The following is an 18720-nucleotide window of genomic DNA, read 5'->3' on the forward strand; positions in this document are numbered from 1 at the left end:
GATGTGGCTCCCTTTTTGCAAGAATGGAGGGACACTAACAGAGCATGAGCACAGTGAGTAGCATCACTGTAGGTTGTTTCTGATTGGTGGAATTCAAAGTGTTATAACCGTCCCGTGTTACAACTGTCCCTGGTCTCCCCTACAATTTGCTGAGAAAACTATTTGATTGAACACACACACAATTGAGGTTTTGTGTTGCAATCAATAACATTTGATTTGATCTTGTGTTTACCAAGGTATGCATGTCTGCACCCACTACGGCTGAAACAGCACCGACAGAGGCTAGCAGTGGTGACCCCGAATATGAAGTGTTTTCTGGACTCCCACAGTCAACACCACGGAAGTGTCTGAGAAAAAAAAGACTTGACCTTGATTATCACAAGCCCTGCTGAAGCAATTCGAGGAACAAGGCCATCAACCTCTGGCACTTATACAGCCCTACCCCCCACTTGGAAAGAGTCGCAGGTAAGCACACATTTCCATCTTTTTGACACATTTTGTCATAATCCTGACAAAGTACACATCCACAAAGAACACATTATTTAAAATAAACACGGTGCATGCACCTATCAGCCATGTTTGTGACCAACATTCAGTAAATCAACACAAACACTTCAATTTGACTTCTCTATGTTTTTCTTCATTCAAAATCAATGTGCCCAAGCTCTGCGGTTGCAACAATGTAGAACAAGCTATTCGAGATTTTGAGAACCAGAACCAAGCTAACTGAGCAAGTTGAACTTTAGCTATAGTGTGTGCCCTTTTATTACTATTTAATTAATTTTAACATGTGGGTAATAATAAAAAATATATAAAATTCACTCAGTATTCCATGATTCCTAATTCACTACTATCTCAATTACAATTAAGTACTAATTAACTTTATTCAGTTGTGTAGGCACTAAAACAGTCCAATACATTATAGTCAAATTATTTTTTATGATAAAATAATTAAGATTTCTGTGCCACCCCAGACTGGTTGCTGGCCCTTGCCTGGCCACCCCTATGAAAAAATCCTGTGATCCAATGATCCAAAGTCATTGATTTTGGCTGTTACAACAATATCCTTTTCTTTCTTTAACTGAGACAGAAGCTAGACAAAAGTCTGAACAGATATTTTGTTATTTTCGCTGCCAAGCTAAACAACAACAACAACAACAACAACAACAACAACAACATAAAATAGCCTATCTTAGAGATGATTTTCATGTTTCTCTGAAAACCGACTGGATGATGCTTTGTTCAAGCTTTATGTATCTCGCAAATGAAAAACTACTGTAATATTAATCCTTGGTGCTCATTTCACTCAAAAAAACACTGAATACAATACTTCCTTTTTTTTTACTTTTCAGTTAACTTGAATAAGTAAAAAAAAAACACCCTTCGTATGTCATTCTTTATAGCTGACATTAGGTTTCAGATTTCAATACAACTTTAATGTGTAGCAGATAAATGTGGGAAAATGAAATCAAGATGGGATGTTAAAGCAACATCCTGGTCTCCCTTGTATTAGAAGCACCAGACTTGAAAACTGTAAATGAAAGCACAATGTGTTCAGTGTTTGATTAAATTAAATGACTGATTAATTCAGGGGTGTGGGAAGATGTTTTAGGTTGAGTTGGGGGTTCACCGCATTTTTTTTTAATTTCCCACTGAAAATGTTTGTTACAAATAAAGTACCAAACGCTAAAGTAAGGAATAATTGACGACAGGCCGTTTAATTATTAATTGACGACAGGCCGTTGAATTATTAGAAAAATAATGCACACCCGAGGTGGTAATGCGGTCACGACGTGAATCGGCGTCGGGTGTGCATTATTTTTCTAATAATTCAACGGCCTGAAGTCAATTATTCCGCTTATACTACAGTTACCACACCTCGAAACATTGTTCAGATTATGTATTTCAAGACGTTTGTAAAGTTTTTGTCATTAAAACGCTCTTGTATGTAGGACTAATTTCTTACGCATCTAATCCCATGCCTCCCCAGCCAGCACAGCCATGTGGGGCCCAAATGGGTTTGACCTGGGCTATCTAACTGGGACCCAGCCAGTTTTGTCCTCGGTTTCCATGTAGGCCCCACATGGGTTTGCCCAGATGAAATGAACACTGCTTAGTGTGCACAGTACAGGCTGTTTAATGTAACACTGAATCAGTGTTGGAGGTAATGAGATAATTAAGTGATTGAATAATGATAGTGCATTATTGATGAACACCTGCTGTTAACAAGCATAATCACTGAAGGAAAGAGAAACACAAGAACTACTTCCAGCCACAACCTTGGATGAAATCAACTGAAGATAAAATACATTACATCTCTCAAGATCAGATTAAACAACTCCACAAACAGCATTACCAGCTTCACTTATTAGTAACCAGACTGACTTTATTTCTATCAGACGTCTTCAGAAATTCTTATTGAGAATTAACAGAGGTTTAGATGTTGATTACTTATTTGAAAGTAATAGTTTGATTTGATGTTACCATTGTGGCGATCAGTGTGTGCTTTAGTCAGGCTCTTGACTTTTTAACATTAGTTTTTCTCTGTCAGCTGTATCTGTTTGTTGTGGTGAGAACAGCAAGAGAAAATATAATCAGATGCTGTTATCTGATTGGTGATAAGAATATAATCATCATGTAGTGGTTTAGCTCACTGATTATGTCTGAGGTTTATACGGGTAGTATGTTATTCATTTTGTTTTATTGTTGTGATTCTACAGTAAGAGAATAATAGAATTTAATCAGAACATCAAATGATTTTTAACACACCATTTACATATTTTGGACATACATATTTCAGTGAGATTTACTCGCACACAGACATCAAGAATCAGCATATGAATCTCAACAATGGTGACATGCTTCATGGTGCAATGCATTCTGGGAGCTATGGATAAGTTTCGTATGGTGCACTCAGAATTAGGGCTGGGCGATATCGCACGATATTGTTATGCGCATCTCATCAGTAAAGCCGGTTCCTTGATTAGTAGTAAATCGCCTTCACCTGCTTTCAGATGGAGCGGCATTTACTACAAAGAGCCGTAGTTAACTGACAAGCTGAGCCATATCGCATTAATATCGCGGACGTATCGCCAGCGATAATTAATGCGATATGGCTCAGCTTGTCAGTTAACTACGGCTCTTTGTACACAGCAAAAACTCCAGTGTTAATTTAACACTCCTGGGAGTGTATATGAACACTCAAGAAGTTAATGAGATAATTAAGTGATTAATTTAGTGATGATTGAACATAATTGAAGACAACTGATGTTAACAAGAAGAATCACTGAAGGAGAAAATCACAAATTGTAAGCCACCGTTATGGTGATCATTGTTTGCTTTAGTTGGACTCTTGACCATTATATGTTTACTTTAGATTTTGTTTGGTTGTTGTATCTGAGTTATAACCGCCAGTTGAACAAAGAATAAAGTGATCTGATGGTGTTGGTTATATTATGACTATCATCATTTGAACTTGATCACTGTACTCATTAAGATCCTTCTTTCTGACTTCGATTTATGTTGTTGGTTACACAGCATAACTGTGAATCTGCATAAATGCCCAGAATTTTTTATATAATATAAAGGATTTCTTTAGTAGTTGTTTAAAAAAAAAAATCTTTATTTTAGGCACACACAGACGTCAATATTCAGTCTATGCATCTCAACAATGGTGACGCGCAGAATATTCAATTAGGAAAAGTAAATTACATAGACAATTCAGATTATATTTATTCATACCGCAATGCATGATGGGAGCCATTAATGAGTTGTGATTGGTGGCAGCCACTGCAACATGCTTTATTATTGTCACCATTGTTGAGATTCACAGGCTGATTATTGATGTCTGTATTTCTAAATGAATTTATTTGAAAGTGTTTTGATCAGAACAATGTTTATTAAATATATTGGATTATAAGTAAAGTACTGATAATTATATGCTGTAGAAATACAAAGCTGCTGCTAACAAGCTAAACCAAACTATCTCAATAAGTTTCATTTTTCAGATCACAGCATGACTATGTCGAAACATAATCAACACTATCAGATCACACTTTACTTTGTTCATTTAACTGTTATAAATCAATAACAGCAGACAAACAACAGTAAAATTTAAACATACAAGGGTCAAGAGCCCAACTAAAGCAAACACCCATAACCATAATGGTAACTTACAATTTGTGATTTTCTCCTTCAATGATTCTGCTTGTTAACATCAGGTGTCTTCAATAATGATCAATCATCACTCAATTAATCACTTAATTATCTCATTAACTTTAACACTCTTGAGTGTTAATTTAACACTCATATTTTAACACTTTACACTCTTGAGTGTGGACTCATATACACTCCCAGGAGTGTTAATTTAACACCGCTTCATCTGAAAGCAGGTGATGGCGATTTACTACTAATCAAGGAACCGGCTTTACTGATGAGATGCGCATAACAATATTGTGCGATATATCGCCCAGCCCTACTCAGAATGCATTGCAGCATGAAGCATGTCACCATTGTTGAGATTCATATGCTGATTCTTGATGTCTGTGTGCAAGTACAACTTTCAGTAGTCCAACATGTGTAAATGGGGTTTAAAAATCATTTGATGTTCTGATTAAACTGTGCTGGATCTCTTGCTGCAGAATCACAACAATAAAACAAAAAGAATGGCATACTACCCGTATAAACCTTACACAAAATATCAGTGAGTTAAGCCACTACATGATGATGATTATATTCTTATCATCAATAAGCTTACAGCATCTGATTGCATTTTCTCTTGCTGTTCTCGCCATAACAAACAGATACAGCTGCCTGAGAAAAAACAAATGTCAAAAAGTCAAGAGCCTGACCAAAGCACACACTGATCGCCACAATGGTAACATCAAATCAAACTATTACTTTGAAATAAGTAATCAACATCTTAACCTCTGTTAATTCTCAATAAGAATTTCTGAAGACGTCTGGCAGAAATAAAGTCAGTCTGGTTACTAATCAGTGAAGCTGGTAATGCTGTTTGTGGAGTTGTTTAATCCGATCTTGAGAGATGTAATGTATTTTATCTTCAGTTGATTTCATCCAAGGTTGTGGCTGGAAGTAGTTCTTGTGTTTCTCTTTCCTTCAGTGATTCTGCTTGTTAACAGCAGGTGTTCTTCACTAATACAAAATCATTATTCAATCACTTAATTATCTCATTACCTCCAACACTGATTCAGTGTTACATTAAACAGCCTGTACTGTGCACACTAAGCAGTGTTCATTTCATCTGGGCAAACCCATGTGGGGCCTACATGGAAACCGAGGACAAAACTGGCTGGGTCCCAGTTAGATAGCCCAGGTCAAACCCATTTGGGCCCCACATGGCTGTGCTGGCTGGGTCCGTTGCTAATTCCAGAACGTCATTTTAGAGTTAGTAACGGAGGTTTGAGCCACTGATAGCAGACTAATGCTGGCTACTGACTAATGCTGTCGACTAATGCGACTAGTTGACACATTCTCTGACTGTTTTCATCGACTGCAGCAGATTTTAAACACCGACTCTGAACACAGACTGAACGCGCGTTTGGGCATGATCAGTCATAAGTATCAAATTACATTCATAACCGGCCTTAAAGTGTGTCCCCGGCTTAATGCAGTTATTAATGCAGATATTAGAGAGAGATGATGCAATAATGAGACAGAAAAGAATGCGCGTCATTATTATTTTTTATTTATTAATTATTCGTTTTAATTAATTCGTTCTTTTTTTCTATTATTGACAGATGACAGTAGACTAGCCAAATAAATGAAACACAAAGCCCTTTTAACAAGTAGGCCTATCAATAATTATTTATTTGTTAAATTATCTGCAATAAAAATCCGTGCTGCAGGACTATCCATTTATTTAGCCTATATTCAGTTTAATTTTCTATTGATTATATAGGACTACCCAGCTAGAAATTTTTTGTTCTAAAAATGTTCTAAGAACATTAGCATGTATTGTTCTATAAATGTTTTCAGCGGCTAGTTTTATTTTTGTTCCCAGAATGTTCTTTTAAAAGTTTGGAGAACATTCTTTAAAAACATTATTAAAATGTTTAGTAGTAACATTCTTTTAACATTATTCTCTAACGTTATTAGAAAGTTTTCAGCGGCTAGTTTTATTTTTGTTCTTAGAATGTTCTTTTAAAAGTTTGGAGAACATTCTTTAAAAACATTATTAAAATGTTTAGTAGTAACATTCTTTTAACATTATTCTCTAACGTTCTTAGAAAGTTTTCAGCGGCTAGTTTTATTTTTGTTCTTAGAATGTTCTTTTAAAAGTTTGGAGAACATTCTTTAAAAACATTTTTAAAATGTTTAGCGATAACATTCTTATAACATTATTCTCTAACGTTCTTAGAAAGTTTTCAGCGGGTAGTTTTATTTTTGTTCCCAGAATGTTCTTTTAAAAGTTTGGAGAACATTCTTTAAAAACATTATTAAAATGTTTAGTAGTAACATTCTTTTAACATTATTCTCTAACGTTCTTAGAACGTTTTCAGCGGGTAGTTTTATTTTTGTTCCCAGAATTTTTTCTTTAAATGTTTGGAGAACATTTTCTAAAAACATTATTAAAATGTTTAGTAGTAACATTTTTATAACATTATTCTCTAACGTTCTTATAATGTTTTCAGCGGGTAGTTTTATTTTTGTTCCCAGAATGTTTTTTTAAATGTTTAGAGAACATTTTTTTAAAAACATTATTAAAATGTTTAGTAATAACATTCTTATAACATTATTCTCTAACGTTCTTATAATGTTGTAAGCGGATAGTTTTATTTTTGTTCCCAGAATGTTCTTTTAAATGTTCGGATAACATTATTTAAAAACATTATTCAAATGTTTAGGTGTAACATTCTTACAACATTATTCTCTAACGTTCTTAGAAAGTTTTCAGGGGGTGTTTTTATTTTTGTTCCCAAAATGTTCTCTTAAACATAAAAAATGCTTAGCTATAACATTGTTAAAACATACAATTTTATTAATCTCTAAAATAAAACAAAAATCTAACAGGATTATGAATGGCATCCACATAAATTATTAGAAGTTCTGCGTACAGTAGATGCCCAACATTACATGAAGAACTCAGTAAAGTCCAATGTGCAATCACACGTCTTGACTGCTGTTTGCTCAGAGCGCTCATCGTCAGTCTTTGGTTGTCTTGGTTCTTGCAGAAAAAGAATAAAGTCATCTGCATTAATAGGTGTTCTACTGTTCTTCTCTTCTTGTTTTTCAGCTGCTATCCCAGTTAGCAGAATTGAGCTCCATTCTCTGTGTGCATGGTAGAGTTTTTCCTCATAGCCTATAAAAGAAGATCATGCAACAGTGTAAACAAAAATAATACAAATACATATTACATATTAAGATCACAAGCAATATTGACTTTGAAAACTTTCAAAATTAGCCAGCCTAATTATTAATCAGAAATTAATTAGATTAGTTTATTTAAAAGTATAAATATGATACCTTATGAGTATCTATTTTGTTTCTGTAATTTAAAACATATACTTAATCCATTATATACATGTTAATAACACAACTAGAGGCTAAATTATTTTAACAAACTACAAACTTGGCTTGAGAAGTGTTAACCTTGAACTCAGGTCACCTTGAGCACAGCTGCAGCATGTCACAGCACTGCCCACGATGCTTTTGCACTGCTCTGCTCACGAACAGCTCATTTTCATCAGTTATATTGTCTATGGATTGTTACATTTCTTACAGATTTCTGCTTGTTTTAAATCAGATACAGATAAAGTAGAACTGCATTTGAATGCATTGGCGATGGAACAATTTCTAGTGTGATTTAATCATACCTGTGTATCGTCTCTTTGCTATTAGCTAAGCTGTAAGTTTTAGTTACTTCAAAAGCAGAAAGAAATATGCTATAACTTCTGTTTCTACGCAGTTTCTTATTGAGAAATCACAGGACAGTGTTGACACTAACTTTCTGTGCTCCAGTAGGTTTCTGTGTGCGCACAATCTGCATGTTAAATGTGAGCTACTGTCTGTGCATATGAAAGCTTGTTTCCGCCATGGAATACAATTTTTAAAAAAGGTAATTGCGACTCACAATTCAAACTTTTTTTTCTTAGAAGTGCGATATATAAACTCGCAATTGGCTGTTTGAAAGTCAGAATCACAGGATAAATTAGTAAAACCTGAGAAAAAAAAGCAATTCTGGCTTATTTTGTTTTTGCTGTCTTTTCTATATGAGGACATTAATGCACTTCATCAATACAGCCGCTCTTCAGCAGCATTTTAGCTTCATTTGAGAAAAACTATCATCATAAAACACAGAGAGACTCAAAGGTCTACACGGCAATCCGTCAAATAAAAGTTTGGTTTAACCTTTGAAGAAAGTTTTGCTTAAATCATTACATTTTAAATATTTGGTTATAGCAATTTAATTAAACCATTAAAATGGAATCAAGAAAACAAAACAAAAAAAAACTTTTGGGAGATGCGAGAGCGGAGTAGTCCAGTGATAATTAACAGGCAGCCATGGTTAATGCAATTTGCAAAGACCCGCCCCCTTTAGTTACTGTTGCTATGTCCAACAAGCCATGGCGCTCTCACGCCACACATCATGTTGTCACGCAATGAAAAATACATTGCGGATCAAAGAAAAAACGTTGAAACGTCTAAACGCCGAGACAAGACAGAGCAGGTTACTTTTGATATGAAACAAAGTCTCAACGTTTAATTTGTGTAATTTCTGTAGAAAAAAAATAATTTTTGTAAAATAGAAATGTAAAAAATAAATACCTGTCAATCAAACTCCCTCGAAGGGTGAATTCTGAGGGGAGTAAAAAAGACAATTCTGATATTTTCTTGCAATTGTGTGTTCCTGCCTCACAATTCTGAGAGAAAAAAAAACAAAAAAACCGGTAATTTTACTGATGGAAACAGACAGTAAAAAAGTGGACTTCAAAGATTTCTTATTCTGTAGCTCCCTGTGGGATTTTTTTGACAAGTCCATAAAAATGCATCCATCCATGATAAAAGTACTCCACACGGCTCTGGCAGGTTAATAAAGGCGAAAGGTGAAGCGAAGTGATGCGTTCGTGTAAGAAACATATCCATATTTTAGGGCTGGGAATCGATTAAAAAAAAGTAACTGATTATTTACACAATTTGCTGTAATTAAATGCAATTAATTGCATTTCCCCCAAGCTTGTAATCATCAATATTTAAACTTAGAATAACCTAATTAAACAACACAGGAAAAAAGGAACAGAAAATAGCCCTGTATTAAAATAATATTAAACATCAATATATCAATATATTATTATTTTTCAATAATCAATCAACATAATCAATTTAACAATTTATTATTATATTTTTTTTTTTTACTAATTATCAAAATAAAACATAGTCCTACAAAGCTATTATTACAAGAGCATGTGATCAGAGCAGGTAATTTTACCATTGTTGCCAGCATGACTATACCAGCTCAGTAGGGCTATTTCACAGAAGTCTACTACTGAGAAAATTCACGTTATTTGACTTTGCTTTCCAGTGCATGATCGGTACATGATTGGAGCGTTTGGGCCGTTAACGACAGAGCAGAACACGCAGCGCAAACACGGAGCAGAACATTGAGCAAAGAGCTCAATGTTTGCTCAATGTTGTGTGTGTGTGTCAGTGCGCCGACACACACACACGGAATGGAGAGCGCGGCGCGGAAAAGACCCGCTCATGAAAGCTGCGTGAGAATAAAACCTGATCGCCGAACACGGAGGGGCGGGACGGCATATTTTGCAGCCTTTTCCGCAACAGGAAGTCATTAAAACGAGGCAAAAAAAGTGCTGCGTTAATTGCGTTATTTTTTTTTAACTCATTATGCATCTCAAATTAATCGCAAAGATTAACGTGTTAATTCCCCCAGCCCTACCATATTTATAACTTTATCGACTTAAATAACTAGCTTCCAGCAGACAGCCATATGCAAGTCAAATTACGCCCAAAGAGTTATAGAGTCAACGCATCGATACGCATACGCGCCTGCAAGGCTACGCATCGCTACACTTCGGCCGCCATTATGCATCTATGCGTAGCAAAATGTGTCGTCCCAGTTTTTGATACGCGACGCACCATTGTATGCAATACTATGCGTTGTTGGTGGGGGCAAAACTGCAAGTTGCTTGCGTCCGACGTGTAGACTATAAAAGCCTCTTGTCGATGTATGACGTAGGAGTAGCATAAGCTTTGACGGCTCTCGCGGTTTAAACAAACAGGGCTAGGTAATAAATTCAAGCTCCTCCCACATTTCTCTTTATATGATTCTCTTTAATGATAATTTTTCTAAAAATCTCTGTGGAAAGAAAGTCAGATATAAATCTGGGACAGATATAAATCAGGCACGAGGGAGAAAAAAAGAGATCATTTTTATTTTGGAGTGCATTGTGCCTTTAAAATTGACTACGGTTTTATAAAATGCAGTGGATACTTACTAGTGATGGACTTGTTTCTCTGTTGGTGCCTGTTCTGCTCCGTGAACATTGTTCCAATGCTTGATCTTAAGAAAATTTAAAAAGTGTGTTAATGTGTGTTAACAGACTATTGATCTGGGTGACATAGGACCATTTTTTATGTTTTCCTTAAGTGTTAGGCTATATAAATCTGGAGAACCCTTACTAACATTAACCATGGTTTTGCTACACTAACTAAATGGTAATAAATTATTGTAATCAATCCACCATAAAAACATTGTTTCTACACTTTACTATAATAAAAACCATGGTTAATTTAGCAAAGGACCCTGGGAACATGTCCTAAAAAGTTCTCTCGTTATTTACCGGTACTCCATGTTGTTCCAAAACTGTATGAATTTATTTTGTATAACCTTAATTAAGATATCTTGAGAAATGACTTCACTGTTTTGTTTTTTTCCATAAAATGGGTTCCAATGTTGTTTTATTCCCAACATTCTTGTGTTTCACAGAAGTAAGTCATACAGGTTTGAAAATAATTTCATTTTGAAAGGACATTTATGTTATGTATAAAGACACAATGTTCTCAGTTCACTCATTGTAAAGCTCCTATGCTGAGGTTTATTTAACTTTTTTCAAAATGTTGCAAGTAAAATGTTCTAATTGTGTTAACTCGTCACATTAGAAAAACGTTTTATAAAGAACATTCAACATCTCATCTCTCAATGATATCCTCAAAACATTTTCCTTATGTGACAGAGAGAATGTTCTTCTTTTGTTTTTATGAAACATTGGGACATTGACATAATGTCGATATTGCTCTAATCGCATTTAAAATTGGCTTCTCAATTTAACACACTATATTTTGATGTAGCAGAATGTATTTTTATATAAAATAAAGTTATTTACCTTCCGCAGATTGCAATATGTCCGTTACGTACGTTGTTAAAATTCGTTGTCCATTTACATCCCGCAACTCGCTCAAAATAAAAATGTAACAGTACGATGCAAAATAATCCATGTTTTAAACAATGTAAAAGCCACAGAACCGAAGGAGGCTAGTACTGAAGATCCCGAGCAGCAGCAGCGCGCGCGCACACACACACACACACACACACACACACACTCTAACAGACGAATATTCAAACTTGACCAGTAAAAGGCGCGCATAGCTGCCATTGGCCAGATTCCTGGATGACAGTCTGAATAACCAATCATGCTCAAAACAACTCGAAGAGACAGCCAATAATGTGGTAACATTGCAATTACAGGAAAAGATGACATGTTTTAAAAGAAAGAATATGAAAAAAATGTGCACGTGCTATTTATTTAGTTGTATTTGTAAGCTGGCTGTTATATTTAATCAATTGGTTAAATGGTGTCTTCATTGCAGTGCATGATAAAAAAAAAAAAACTTACAATAACATATAAATAATAATAATAAATAACATAAATAATATATACCATATATAACAAAATTATATTTACCACTGCTCTGCCAACAGCAGTTTAAAAGAGCAAACATATTATATATTAAACAGAGCAAACATTGCATATGTAGGCTATTCATATACAATTCTGTATACCTACCTACATGAAAAAATAATGGATTGGTGTCATGGTGACATTAGAGTTACATTCATGTGACCCATCATGATCCTTTTGCACTTTAACAAAATATTGACCTTTCCTTTAGAAACACTCTTATGCCTAATAATGTCAACTTGCTTTTCACCCTGTGTGGCACTGTTACACAACCTGTTGGTTTAGGGTTAATCCTCTGTCCAACACAACACTTTGCTAACATTGGCATAATTCTATACAAGTTGCAACATATACCCCGGGTTTCACAGGCAAGGTTTAAGCCTGTAGTCCCAGACTAAAATGCACGTTTGAGCTGTTTTACCTGAAAGCAACTTGCACTGACAAATCTTAAAATATGTCAGTGCCATTGTTTTGTCTCAAGATGCACACCAGTAATGTTTCTTTTTTCTTTTTTCTAAGGCACATTTTTAAAAGCTAATTAAATGCACTAAGGCCTAATCCTGGCTTAATCTAAACTCTGTGAAACCGGGTCTGGGTTAGAAATTAAGGGTTAAGGTTAACCATAACTCTAACCCTAACCCTTGTCTACAGACTTTTATTTAACAGCATGGATAGACTCCAAGGTGTTGACTGCAGTGGTTAGGCCTTTAGCGTTGATACAGGATGAATAACTTCTCACTGTGACAGTCTGTAATGTATTTTAGCAAAGAGTGTTTGTATGGATTGTCCCTAATTAAGCTAGAGCTATTGGTGCATTCAAGTCATGTCATAAAGATCGTATTTACAAGTTGAACGCCAACACAATGATGAGAATATGAGTAGGAAGCTCAGGATTTTCTTTAACCCCGATCTTGAAGAGTTAGGGGCGTGTCAGTGGGAAACATTGTGGGATACCACTATACTTAGGTATTCAGCAGTGACAATGAAATAAGCTAATGCCTGCACAAAATATGATAGCATTAATATATAACAGTATAATATGTGATGATAAAGTTTACAGTGGCTTCATTAATTTAAAACATTAAAAAAATTGTAAAACCTCATGAATACAAACTTCCCAGGAGGACTTAAACGCACCATATGTTCCATCGTGAACCCTGTTGGCCTGCTGTCAGACCAGCAAGCTCAATTTAACAATAATTGTGTAGTTTGATTGCTAAATGTTACATTTAAAATGTTCTAGTTTTGTTAACATGTCACATTACAAGAACGTTTTTTTAAAAACACTCATCATCTCAGGTCTCAGTGATATCCTCAAAACATTTTACGAACATTGTTTTGATAATGTTCCTCCTGTTATTATGGAACATTGTGCCAATGTTTTACTGAGAACATTATATAATCTGTTATCTCAACAACATCCTCAAAACATCCTCAAAATGTTGCAAGTAAAATGTTCTAATTGTGTTAACACATAACATTACAAGAACGTTTTATAAAGAACATTCAACATCTCATCTCTCAATGATATCCTCAAAACATTTCCCTAATGTGACAGAGAGAATGTTCTTCTTTTGTTATCATGAAACATTGGGACAATGTTATATTGAGATCATTGTACAACTTTAACTTTAGCAACATTCCCAAAATATGCTCAAAATGTTGCAAGTAGAATGTTCTTCTTTTGTTTTCACGAAACATTGGGACAATGTTATATTGAGATCATTGTACAAACTTTAACTTTAGCAACATTCCCAAAATATGCTCAAAATGTTGCAAGTAGAATGTTCTTCTTTTGTTTTTACGAAACATTGGGACAATGTTATATTGAGATCATTGTACAAACTTTAACTTTAGCAACATTCCCAAAATATGCTCAAAATGTTGCAAGAAGAATGTTCTTCTTTTGTTATCATGAAACATTGGGACAATGTTATATTGAGATCATTGTACAAACTTTAACTTTAGCAACATTCCCAAAATATGCTCAAAATGTTGCAAGTAGAATGTTCTTCTTTTGTTTTCACGAAACATTGGGACAATGTTATTTTGAGATCATTGTACAAACTTTAACTTTAGCAACATTCCCAAAATATGCTCAAAATGTTGCAAGAAGAATGTTCTTCTTTTGTTTTTATGAAACATTGGGACAATGTTATATTGAGATCATTGTACAAACTTTAACTTTAGCAACATTCCCAAAATATGCTCAAAATGTTGCAAGAAGAATGTTCTTCTTTTGTTATCATGAAACATTGGGACAATGTTATATTGGGACATTGTACAAACTTTAACTTTAGCAACATTCCCAAAATATGCTCAAAATGTTGCAAGTAGAATGTTCTTCTTTTGTTTTCACGAAACATTGGGACAATGTTATTTTGAGATCATTGTACAAACTTTAACTTTAGCAACATTCCCAAAATATGCTCAAAATGTTGCAAGTAGAATGTTCTTCTTTTGTTTTTATGAAACATTGGGACAATGTTATTTTGAGATCATTGTACAAACTCTAACTTTAGCAACATTCCCAAAATATGCTCAAAATGTTGCAAGTAGAATGTTCTTCTTTTGTTTTCACGAAACATTGGGACAATGTTATTTTGAGATCATTGTACAAACTTTAACTTTAGCAACATTCCCAAAATATGCTCAAAATGTTGCAAGTAGAATGTTCTTCTTTTGTTATCATGAAACATTGGGACAATGTTATATTGAGATCATTGTACAAACTTTAACTTTAACAACATTCCCAAAATATGCTCAAAATGTTGCAAGTAGAATGTTCTTCTTTTGTTATCATGAAACATTGGGACAATGTTATTTTGAGATCATTGTACAAACTTTAACTTTAACAACATTCCCAAAATATGCTCAAAATGTTGCAAGTAAAATGTTTTAATTTAGTTAACTTGTCACATTAAAAGAACGTTTTATAAAGAACAATAAACATCTCATTTCTCAATGATATCCTCAAAACATTTTCCTAATGTGACAGAAAGAACGTTCTTCTTTTGTTATGATGAAACATTAAGACAACGTTATTTTGACATCATTGTACAAACTTTAACTTTAACAACATTCCCAAAATATTCTCAAAATGTTGCAAATAAAATGTTATAATTTTGTTAACTCGTAACATTAGAAGAACATTTTATAAAGAACATTAAACATCTCATCTCTCAATGATATCCTCAAAACATTTTCCTAACGTGACAGAGAGAACGTTTTTCTTTTGTTATAATGAAACATAGGGACAATGATATTTTGAGATCATAGTACAACTTGTTACTTCAGAAACATTCCCAAAACATCTTTTGAATGTTGCAGTTAAAATGTTATATCTTAGTTTTCATATAACGTTATAGGAACATTTTTTAAAATGAGAAAACATCCTTAAAATGTTCGGTAAACATTATATTCAAATGTTTTCTTTAGAACATTAACCAAACTTGTAGGGAATGTTAGCGAAAGTTCTGAGAACGTTCCCTGCTAGCTGGGTATATACTTTATCTATTAAAATTAAACTGCATGTTTCCATTGATTGTGAAGCTAGACATTGAAAATTGCAGATCAAGCGCATGGGGCTAAATGTTTTTACTTGTTATGAATTGTATCCTATTTTCCTAGCCTGGGTGCCAGCCCGCCAGCCCGAACCCCGCCCACAACATTTTTTGGTCGGGAAGTTCGGTCTGGACTCGATCCGTTGAGGAGTAATTATGCTCGGCTCCCAGAAGGCCGAGCCAATCAAATTGCCGGCAGGGCGGGCTTTAATCGATGATGGACAGATGAGAGCAACGGTAACGTAATCATCCACGTCATCAAAGAGCGCTTGGGTTGAATTTGTTTACAACAAAGATGCATAGACAGTAAAAGAAAAGATGACTGCCTCTGGAGAATTTAGATTTCACACTTATAAATAAGTCAGATAGAATAAATGCATATTTGGGGTGCTGTTCGAGGAGAGGGCGGGCTCGGTATTCGGCCCGAACCCAGGGTACTCCCCCTGTATTCCAGGCTGTGGAAGAACAAGCCAAGAGTGAGTGGAGGGATGCTGAAAACTGTCAAGGAATGTTAGGTGAGTTGACAGAGTGAATATATGGTTCCTCTCATGCTGATAAGGTAGACATGGCAAGGGCGTAGGTTTGATTTTAAAATTGGTGGGGACGGGGACATCCCCTGAAGCTGAGCTGCATCTGTCATTAAAGGGACAGTTCACCCAAAAATTAACATTCTGTCATCATTTACTCTCCCTCAAGTTGTTTTAAACCTGTATGAATTTCTTTCTTCTTCTGAACACTAAAGAAGATATTTTGAAGAATGTCGGTAACCAGACAGTTGATGGACCCCATTGACTTCCATAGTAGAAAAAAAAAAACTCAATACTGGTTACCGACAATCTTCAAAATATCTTCTTTTGTATTCAGCAGAAGAAAGAAATGCATATAGTTTTGAAACAACTTGAGGGAGAGTAAATGATGACATAATTTTCATTTAAAAGTGAACGTACAGAAATTAACTGTTGGCATATTTGTTTCACATCAATAATGTCCAGTTTGTCCTGTTGGACATGACACACAGCAATACTCTTAAGTGTCACTTGTGCCATTGTTCTGAGCCATGTTTTCAGTGTCCTAAGAGCACTGAAACTTCTTTCAGCCTCAGCTGATGAGACTGGGATGACAAGGGTTTCAACTTTATCAAACATCCCACATAGCAACATTGTGTCGGCCCAGATCCGGCCCACATCTGGCACACGTGGAAAGATGATCTGGCCCACATGCAGCATGGATCTACGGCACTTGAGTGGCCCACTCCTGTTTGCCAGATCTGGGCCACAAGCAGGCCATAGCAATGCCACATGTCAGCCAAGAGCAAAGAAATAAACCAGAACTGGACCTTATCTGAGCCACAACATCTGTGTATATTAAATATGAAGTCATCTCAGCCTTAATAAGTTAACAAAAAGAATCACTGAAAGAAAGAAGAGAACAGAAAAAAGAGACAAGCAGAAACACAAGAACTACAACTGACTTCAGACACAGCCTTAGAGGAAATCAACTGAAGAGAAAAGAAGACATTAAATCTGTGAAGATCTCAGCAGAGGAGGATTAAACAACTCCACAAACAGCATTACCAGCTTCACTTATTACTAACCAGACTGACTTTATTTCTGTCAGACGTCAACAGAAGTTTTTATTGAGAATTAACAGAGGTTTAACTCTAATGTGTTTCATTTGAAGTCACCATAACAGTGATGAGTGCTTCCATTAGTTGGGCTCTTAACTCTTATTATATCTTTTGTCTTCTTTGGCCACTGTGACAGTGTGTTTGTCAAACACATTTGCAGCAGCAAAGAAAGCTAAAGTGAAATGAGATCAGGTGATGATGGTTACCTGTTGATGGTTTTATAATCATCATGAAATAACCTGTTTCACTGATGTCTTTGAAATCTAAAAATTGTTTTGTTCCATTAATATATTCTCATCACAAACCCTGTGTTACTGCAGCGTGAGATTTAGCAATATTATAACAATCAGTTAGAAGATTTTAACAAACATGAGCACGAAAAATGAAGCAATGGTGACACGCAGCGATATGAGAAATCAGCACATGAATCTCAACAATGGTGACAATATTTTTTTTTAAAATAAACAGAATAATTCAGAACATCACTGAAAAGCTACTAAATGTCACAACAAAAACAACAGCAAAAAAATAAAAGCAAATATTTAGAATCAAACAAAATTATAGGACAATTCAGCTGCATAATTTATTCATGTTGCAATGCATGCTGGGAGTTTTGTACTATGATGGTACCCAGCATGCATTGCAGCAAGGTACTTTTGATTGTCACCATTGTTGAGATTCATACGTTGATTATTGATGTCTGTGTTTGTCATCGAACAGTGATGTTTCATGCTCATGTTTGTTAAAGTCTGCTAACTGATTGTAATAATATTGCTGGACCTCACGCTGCAGATGTTACGTATGTAATGTGAATATATTAGTTGAACAACATAATTTTTAGATTTCAAAGACATCAGTGAAACAGGTTATATCATGATGATTATAAAACCATCAACAGGTAACCATCATCACCTGATCTCATTTCACTTTAGCTTTCTTTGCTGCTGCAAATGTGTTTGATAAACACACTGTCACAGCAGCCAAAGAAGACAAAAGATATAAGAAGAGTTAAGAGCCCAACTAATGGAAGCACTCATCACTGTTATGGTGACTTCAAATGAAACACATTAGAGTTAAACTCTGTTAATTCTCAATAAAACTTCTGTAGATGTCTGACAGAAATAAAGTCAGTCTGGTTAGTAATAAGTGAAGCTGGTAATGCTGTTTGTGGAGTTGTTTAATCCTCCTCTGCTGAGATCTTCACAGATTTAATGTCTTCTTTTATCTTCAGTTGATTTCATCTTAGACTGTGTCTGAAGTCAGTTATAGTTCTTGTGTTTCTGCTCGTCTCTTTTTCTGTTCTCTTCTTTCCTTCAGTGATTCTGCTTGTTAACAGGCTTATTAAGGCTGAGATGACTTCATATTTAATATACACAGACTTTGTGGCTCAGATAAGGTCCAGTTCTGGTTTATTTCTTTGCTCTTGGCTGACATGTGGCATTGCTATGGCCTGCTTGTGGCCCAGATCTGGCAAACAGGAGTGGGCCACTCAAGTGCCGTAGATCCATGCTGCATGTGGGCCAGATCATCTTTCCACGTGTGCCAGATGTGGGCCGGATCTGGGCCGACACAATGTTGCTATGTGGGATTC

General features: G+C 35.2%; 1 long non-coding RNA gene across 1 annotated transcript; it reads right to left on the bottom strand.

The window, feature by feature from the left end:
- Nucleotides 1–5944: 5944 nt before the first annotated feature.
- On the bottom strand, nt 5945–11133 carry LOC311094229. Its single transcript, XR_014608609.1, has 3 exons — nt 10476–11133; nt 8788–8818; nt 5945–7321 (listed from the first exon to the last, which is right to left on the bottom strand). It is a non-coding gene; the product is annotated as an uncharacterized lncRNA (long non-coding RNA).
- Between the last annotated feature and the right edge of the window lie 7587 nt (nt 11134–18720).

This window comes from Abramis brama (assembly GCF_963993115.1).
Source record: "Abramis brama genome assembly, chromosome: 1".
NCBI lineage: Eukaryota > Metazoa > Chordata > Actinopteri > Cypriniformes > Leuciscidae > Abramis > Abramis brama.